We start from the raw sequence: 9,344 nt of genomic DNA, 5'->3' as shown, positions 1-9,344 counted from the left end.
GAGGTACCCCATTGTGACACTTGGTTAAAACATGTGTATTGCAATAGATCCGGTAGTCCAAGCTAATTAGGACAAGGTGCGGGCACTATTAGTATACTATGCATGAGGCTTGCAACTTGTAAGATATAATTTACATAACTCATATGCTTTATTACTACCGTTGACAAAATTGTTTCATGTTTTCAAAATAAAAGCTCTAGCACAAATATAGCAATCGATGCTTTCCTCTTTGAAGGACCATTTCTCTTACTTTTATTTTGAGTCAGTTCACCTATCTCTCTCCACCTCAAGAAGCAAACACTTGTGTGAACTGTGTATTGATTCCTACATACTTGCATATTGCACTTGTTATATTACTCTATGTTGACAATTATCCATGAGATATACATGTTACAAGTTGAAAGCAACCGCTGAAACTTAATCTTCCTTGTGTTGCTTCAATACCTTTACTTTGATTTATTGCTTTATGAGTTAACTCTTATGCAAGACTTATTGATGCTTGTCTTGAAGTACTATTCATGAAAAGTCTTTGCTACTAGGATTTCTGAAACCAAAAACAGCAGAAAACAACAACTGGCTCTTCGGCATCTTGTCAATAGGTTAGTGCCAGAAAATGCATAAATATGACATATAATGTGTATAAAACATGTGAGTATCATCATAAAAGTAGCATGGAACATAAGAAATTATAGATACGTTTGGGACGTATAAGTTCTTCTTCTACCTTTTTCTTTCACAACCGCCGCGCCGCCGCCACCGTTTTTAGATCTTCTCCAGATCTCGCGATGGTGAAGAAGAAGAACCTCGCCGCCGCCGCCAGTTCCACGAGCGGTGGCGCCGCCGCCATGGCCCCTTCAAACCTTCCGAAGAAAAGCGCGCCGGATGCTCCTCCCCCAGCCCCGATGCCGTCGGCGCCGCCAAGTTCGGTAGCCGCGGCCAAACCCGGAGACTGGCTAGCGTCCTCCATCACAAAGCGTGATGACAAGAGGGCCCGAAGCCTTGGGCTAATCTCCTCCGATGAGGAGAATGTGATTCTCCCAGGTGCGATCTCTCGGCCCAATCCTCCTGCTGGTTTTATCGTGATGTTCCTGTCGTTCCTGTATCGGGGTCTTTCGCTTCCTGCTCACGAGTTCCTCCATCGTCTTCTGCGGACTTACGAAATCCAGCTGTGGCAACTTGATACGTCTCCGACGTATCGATAATTTCTTATGTTCCATGCCACATTATCGATGATATCTACATGTTTTATGCACACTTTATGTCATATTCGTGCATTTTCTGGAACTAACCTATTAACAAGATGCCGAAGAGCCGATTCTTTGTTCTGCTGTTTTTGGTTTCGTAAATCCTAGTAACGAAATATTCTCGGAATTGGACGAAATCAACGCCCGAGTCCTATTTTGCCACGAAGCTTCCGAAGACCGAAAGGGATACGAAGTGGGGCGACGAGGCGCCGCCACCATAGGGCCGCGCGGCCGAGAGGGGCCCGCGCCGCCCTATGGTGTGGGCCCCTCGTCGGCCCTCCGACTCGCCCTTCCGCCTACTTATAGTCTTCGTCGCGAAAACCCCGATACGAAGAACCACGATACGGAAAACCTTCCGGAGACGCCGCCGCCGCCAATCCCATCTCGGGGATTCCGGAGATCTCCTCCGGCACCCTGCCGGAGAGGGGATTCATCTCCCGGAGGACTCTTCACCGCCATGGTCGCCTCCGGAGTGATGAGTGAGTAGTTCACCCCCGGACTATGGGTCCATAGCAGTAGCTAGATGGTTGTCTTCTCCTCATTGTGCTTCATTGTTGGATCTTGTGAGCTGCCTAACATGATCAAGATCATCTATCCGTAATGCTATATGTTGTGTTTGTCGGGATCCGATGGATAGAGAATACCATGTTATGTTAATTATCAAGTTATTACCTATGTGTTGTTTATGATCTTGCATGCTCTCCGTTATTAGTAGAGGCTTTGGCCAAGTTGATGCTAGTAACTCCAAGAGGGAGTATTTATGCTCGATAGTGGGTTCATGTCTCCGTGAATGTGGGGGAGTGACAGAAACCCCTAAGGTTATGGATGTGCTGTTGCCACTAGGGATAAAACATTGATGCTATGTCCGAGGATGTAGTTATTGATTACATTACGCGCAATACTTAATGCAATTGTCTCGTTGTTAGCAACTTAATACCGGAGGGGGTTCGGATGATAACCCGAAGGTGGACTTTTTAGGCATAGATGCAGTTGGATGGCGGTCTATGTACTTTGTCGTAATGCCCAATTAAATCTCACCGTACTTATCATGACATGTATGTGCATTGTTATGCTCTCTCTATTTGTCAATTGCCCGACCGTAATTTGTTCACCCAACATGCTTTTATCTTATGGGAGAGACACCTCTAGTGAACTGTGGACCCCGGTCCATTCTTTTATACTGAAATACAAATCTGCTGCAATACTTGTTTTTACTGTTTTCTTGCAAACAATCATCTTCCACACAATACGGTTAATCCTTTGTTACAGCAAGCTGGTGAGATTGACAACCTCACTGTTTCGTTGGGGCAAAGTACTTTGGTTGTGTTGTGCAGGTTCCACGTTGGCGCCGAATCTCCGGTGTTGCGCCGCACTACATCCCGCCGCCATCAACCTTCAACGTGCTTCTTGACTCCTACCGGTTCGATTAAACCTTGGTTTCTAACAGAGGGAAACTTGCCGCTGTGCGCATCACACCTTCCTCTTGGGGTTCCCAACGGACGTGTCAATTACACGCATCAAGCAAATTTCTGGCGCCGTTGCCGGGGAGATCAAGACACGCTGCAAGGGGAGTCTCCACTTCCCAACCTCTTTACTTTGTTTTTGTCTTGCTTTATTTTATTTACTACTTTGTTTGCTGCATTATATCAAAACACAAAAAAAAATTAGTTGCTAGCTTTACTTTATTTACTATCTTGTTTGCTATACCAAAAACACAAAAAAATTAGTTACTTGCATTTACTTTATCTAGTTTGCTTTATTTACTACTGCTAAAATGGCCACCCCTGAAAATACTAAGTTGTGTGACTTCACAACCACAAATAATAATGATTTCCTATGCACACCTATTGCTCCACCTCGCTACTACAGCGGAATTCTTTGAAATTAAACCTGCTTTATCGAATCTTGTTATGCGAGAGCAATTTTCCAGTGTTAGTTCCGATGATGCTGCTTGCCCATCTCAATAATTTTGTTGAATTGTGTGAAATGCAAAAGTATAAAGATGTAGATGGTGATATTATTAAATTGAAATTGTTCCCTTTCTCATTAAGAGGAAGAGCTAAAGATTGGTTGCTATCTCTGCCTAAGAATAGTATTGATTCCTGGACTAAATGCAAGGATGCTTTTATTGGTAGATATTATCCCCCTGCTAAATTTATATCTTTGAGGAGTAGCATAATGAATTTTAAACAATTGGATAATGAACATGTTGCTCAAGCTTGGGAAAGAATGAAATCTTTGGTTAAAAATTGCCCAACTCATGGACTGACTACTTGGATGATCATCCAAACCTTCTATGCAGGACTAAATTTTCTTCGCGGAATTTATTGGATTCAGCTGCTGGAGGTACCTTTATGTCCATCACTCTTGGTGAAGCAACAAAGCTCTTTGATAATATGATGGTTAATTACTCTGAATGGCACACGGAAAGAGCTCCACAAGGTAAGAAGGTAAATTCTGTTGAAGAATCCTCTTCCTTGAATGATAAGGTTGATGCTATTATGTCTATGCTTGTGAATGATAGGACTAATGTTGATCCTAATAATGTTCCGTTAGCTTCATTGGTTGCCCAAGAAGAACATGTTGATGTAAACTTCATTAAAAATAATAATTTCAACAACAATGCTTATCGGAACAATTCTAGTAATAACTATAGGCCATATCCTTATAATAATGGTAACGGTTATGCTAATTCTTATGGGAATTCTTACAACAATAATAGGAATACACCCCCTGGACTTGAAGCTATGGTTAAAGAATTTATTAGTACACAAACTTCGTTTAACAAATCTGTTGAGGAAAAACTCAATAAAATTGATATTCTTGCTTCTAAGGTTGATAGTCTTGCCTCTGATGTTGATCTTTTGAAATCGAAAGTTATGCCTAATAGGGATATTGAAAATAAAATTGTTACTACATCAAATGCCATCCAAGTTAGAATTAATGAGAATATAAGATTAATGGCTGAACTGCGTGCTAGGTGGCATAGAGAAGAAAATGAAAAACTAGCTAAAGAGAAAAATGTAGCTAAAGTTTGGACTATTACCACCACTAGCAATGCTAATGATTCACATGTTGCTGCACCTCCTACTATTAATGGTAAAATAATTGGTGTTGGCAATGTTTCTACTCCTAGTGCAAAGCGCGCAAAATTACCTGAAACTGCTAAAACTGCTGAAACCGCCTGTGATAAAACTGCTGAAATTTTTTCCAACCTTGGGGATGATAATCCCATTGCTTTAGATTGTAATGATTTAGATTTTGATGATTGCCACATCTCTGAAGTTATAAAGTTCTTACAAAAACTTGCTAAGAGTCCCAATGCTAGCGCTCGTAAACTTGGCTTTCACAAAACATATTACAAATGCTCTCATAAAAGCTAGAGAAGAGAAACTAAAACTTGAAACTTCTATTCCTAGAAAGCTAGAGGATGGTTGGGAGCCCATCATTAAAATGAGGGTCAAAGATTTTGATTGTAATGCTTTATGTGATCTTGGTGCAAGTATTTCTATTATGCCTAAAAAAGTCTATGATATGCTTGACTTGCCACCATTGAAAAATTGTTATTTGGATGTTAATCTCGCTGATAATGCTAAAAAGAAACCTTTGGGGAAAGTTGATAATGTTCATATTATGGTTAACAATAACCTTGTCCCCGTTGATTTTGTTGTCTTGGATATTGAATGCAATGCATCTTGCCCCTTATATTGGGAAGACCTTTTCTTCGAACCGTTGGTGCTACTATTGATATGAAGGAAGGTAATATTAAATATCAATTTCCTCTCAAGAAAGGTATGGAACACTTCCCTAGAAAGAGAATGAAGTTACCTTATGATTCTATTATTAGAACAAATTATGATGTTGATGCTTCGTCTCTTGATGTTACTTGAGTTACACTTTCTGCGCCTAGCTGAAAGGCGTTAAAGAAAAGCGCTTATGGGAGACAACCCATGTTTTTACTACAGTATTTTTGTTTTATATTTGAGTCTTGGAAGTTGTTTACTACTGTAGCAAACTCTCCTTATCTTAATTTTGAGTTTTGTTGTGCCAAGTAAAGTCTTTGATAGTAAAGTAAAATACTAGATTTGGATTACTGCGCAGAAACAGATTTCTTTGCTGTCACGAATCTGGGTCTAATTCTCTGTAGGTAACTCAGAAAATTAAGCCAATTTACGTGAGTGATCCTAAGATATGTACGCAACTTTCATTCAATTTGGGCATTTTCATTTGAGCAAGTCTGGTGCCCTAATTAAATTCATCTTTACGGACTGTTCTGTTTTGACAGATTCTGCCTTTTATTTCGCATTGCCTCTTTTGCTATGTTGGATGAATTTCTTTGATCCATTAATGTCCAGTAGCTTTATGCAATGTCCGAAGTGTTAAGAATGATTGTGTCACCTCTGAACATGTTAATTTTTATTGTGCACTAACCCTCTAATGAGTTGTTTCGAGTTTGGTGTGGAGGAAGTTTTCAAGGATCAAGAGAGGAGTATGATGCAATATGATCAAGGAGAGTGAAAGCTCTAAGCTTGGGGATGCCCCGGTGGTTCACCCCTGCATATTCTAAGAAGACTCAAGCGTCTAAGCTTGGGGATGCCCAAGGCATCCCCTTCTTCATCGACAACATTATCAGGTTCCTCCCCTGAAACTATATTTTTATTCCGTCACATCTTATGCACTTTGCTTGGAGCGTCGGTTTGTTTTTGTTTTTGTTTTGTTTGAATAAAATGGATCCTAGCATTCACTTTGTGGGAGAGAGACACGCTCCGCTGTAGCATATGGACAAGTATGTCCTTAGGCTCTACTCATAGTATTCATGGCGAAGTTTCTTCTTCGTTAAATTGTTATATGGTTGGAATTGGAAAATGCTACATGTAGTAATTCTAAAATGTCTTGGATAATTTGATACTTGGCAATTGTTGTGCTCATGTTTAAGCTCTTGCATCATATACTTTGCACCTATTAATGAAGAAACACTTAGAGCTTGCTAATTTGATTTGCATATTTGGTTTCTCTAGAGTCTAGATAATATCTAGTATTGAGTTTTGAACAACAAGGAAGACGGTGTAGAGTCTTATAATGTTTACAATATGTCTTTTATGTGAGTTTTGCTGCACCGTTCATCCTTGTGTTTGTTTCAAATAACCTTGCTAGCCTAAACCTTGTATCGAGAGGGAATACTTCTCATGCATCCAAAATACTTGAGCCAACCACTATGCCATTTGTGTCCACCATACCTACCTACTACATGGTATTTATCCGCCATTCCAAAGTAAATTGCTTGAGTGCTACCTTTAAAAATTCCATCATTCACCTTTGCAATATATAGCTCATGGGACAAAGAGCTTAAAAACTATTGTGGTATTGAATATGTACTTATGCACTTTATCTCTTATTAAGTTGCTTGTTGTGCGATAACCATGCTTCTGGGACGCCATCAACTATTCCTTGTTGAATATCATGTGAGTTGCTATGCATGTCCGTCTTGTCCGAAGTAAGAGAGATCTACCACCTTAATGGTTGGAGCATGCATATTGTTAGAGAAGAACATTGGGCCGCTAACTAAAGCCATGATTCATGGTGGAAGTTTCAGTTTTGGACATATATCCTCAATCTCATATGAGAATAATAATTGTTGCCACATGCTTATGCATTAAAGAAGAGTCCATTATATGTTGTCCATGTTGTCCCGGTATGGATGTCTAAGTTGAGAATAATCAAAAGCGAGAAATCCAAAATGCGAGCTTTCTCCTTAGACCTTTGTACGAGCGGCATGGAGGTACCCCATTGTGACACTTGGTTAAAACATGTGTATTGCGATGATCCGGTAGTCCAAGCTAATTAGGACAAGGTGCGGGCACTATTAGTATACTATGCATGAGGCTTGCAACTTGTAGGATATAATTTACATAACTCATATGCTTTATTACTACCGTTGACAAAATTGTTTCGTGTTTTCAAAATAAAAGCTCTAGCACAAATATAGCAATCGATGCTTTCCTCTTTGAAGGACCATTCTTTTTACTTTTATGTTGAGTCAGTTCACCTATCTCTCTCCACCTCAAGAAGCAAACACTTGTGTGAACTGTGCATTGATTCCTACATACTTGCATATTGCACTTGTTATATTACTCTATGTTGACAATTATCCATGAGACATACATGTTACAAGTTGAAAGCAATCGCTGAAACTTAATCTTCCTTTGTGTTGCTTCAATACCTTTACTTTGATTTATTGCTTTATGAGTTAACTCTTATGCAAGACTTATTGATGCTTGTCTTGAAGTACTATTCATGAAAAGTCTTTGCTTTATGATTCACTTGTTTACTCATGTCATTACCATTGTTTTGATCGCTGCATTCATTACATATGTTTACAAATAGTATGATCAAGGTTATGATGGCATGTCACTTCAAAAATTATCTTTGTTATCGTTTTACCCGCTCGGGACGAGCGTAACTAAGCTTGGGGATGCCGATACGTCTCCGACGTATCGATAATTTCTTATGTTCCATGCCACATTATTGATGATATCTACATGTTTTATGCACACTTTATGTCATATTCGTGCATTTTCTCGGAACTAACCTATTAACAAGATGCCGAAGAGTCGCTTGCTATTTTCTGCTGTTTTTGGTTTCGGAAATCCTAGTAACGAAATATTCTCGGAATTGGACGAAATCAACGCCCGGGGTCCTATTTTGCCACGAAGCTTCCGAAGACCGAAAGGGATACGAAGTGGGGCGACGAGGCACCGCCACCATAGGGCCGCGCGGCCAGAGGGGGGCCGCGCCGCCCTATGGTGTGGGCCCCTCGTCAGCCCTCCGACTCTGCCCTTCCGCCTACTTATAGTCTTCGTCGCGAAAACCCCGATACGAAGAACCACGATACGGAAAACCTTCCAGAGACGCCGCCACCGCCAATCCCATCTCGGGGGATTCTGGAGATCTCCTCCGGCATCCTGCCGGAGAGGGGATTCATCTCCCGGAGGACTCTTCACCGCCATGGTCGCCTCCGGAGTGATGAGTGAGTAGTTCACCCCTGGACTATGGGTCCATAGCGGTAGCTAGATGGTTGTCTTCTCCTCATTGTGCTTCATTGTTGGATCTTGTGAGCTGCCTAACATGATCAAGATCATCTATCCGTAATGCTATATGTTGTGTTTGTCGGGATCCGATGGATAGAGAATACCATGTTATGTTAATTATCAAGTTATTACCTATGTGTTGTTTATGATCTTGCATGCTCTCCGTTATTAGTAGAGGCTTTGGCCAAGTTGATGCTAGTAACTCCAAGAGGGAGTATTTATGCTCGATAGTGGGTTCATGTCTCCGTGAATGCGGGGAGTGACGAAACCCCTAAGGTTATGGATGTCTTGTTGCCACTAGGGATAAAACATTGATGCTATGTCCGAGGATGTAGTTATTGATTACATTACGCGCAATACTTAATGCAATTGTCTCGTTGTTAGCAACTTAATACTGGAGGGGGTTCGGATGATAACCTCGAAGGTGGACTTTTTAGGCATAGATGCGGTTGGATGGCGGTCTATGTACTTTGTCGTAATGCCCAATTAAATCTCACTCGTACTTATCATGACATGTATGTGCATTGTTATGCTCTCTCTATTTGTCAATTGCCCGACTGTAATTTGTTCACCCAACATGCTTTTATCTTATGGGAGAGACACCTCTAGTGAACTGTGGACCCCGGTCCATTCTTTTATACTCGAAATACAAATCTGTCGCAATACTTGTTTTTACTCGTTTTCTTGCAAACAATCATCTTCCACACAATACGGTTAATCCTTTGTTACGAGCAAGCCGGTGAGATTGACAACCTCACTGTTTCGTTGGGGCAAAGTACTTTGGTTGTGTTGTGCGAGTTCCACGTTGGCGCCGGAATCTCTGGTGTTGCGCCGCACTACATCCCGCCGCCATCAACCTTCAACGTGCTTCTTGGCTCCTAGTGGTTCGATTAAACCTTGGTTTCTAACTGAGGGAAACTTGCCGCTGTGCGCATCACACCTTCCTCTTGGGGTTCCCAACGGACGTGTCAATTACACGCATCACAACTCACTCCTAACTCAATCCTCCATG

This window comes from Lolium rigidum, chromosome 3 (assembly GCF_022539505.1).
Source record: "Lolium rigidum isolate FL_2022 chromosome 3, APGP_CSIRO_Lrig_0.1, whole genome shotgun sequence".
NCBI classification, from domain to species: Eukaryota; Viridiplantae; Streptophyta; class Magnoliopsida; order Poales; family Poaceae; genus Lolium; species Lolium rigidum.
Note: the sequence above shows the minus strand (reverse complement) of the source record.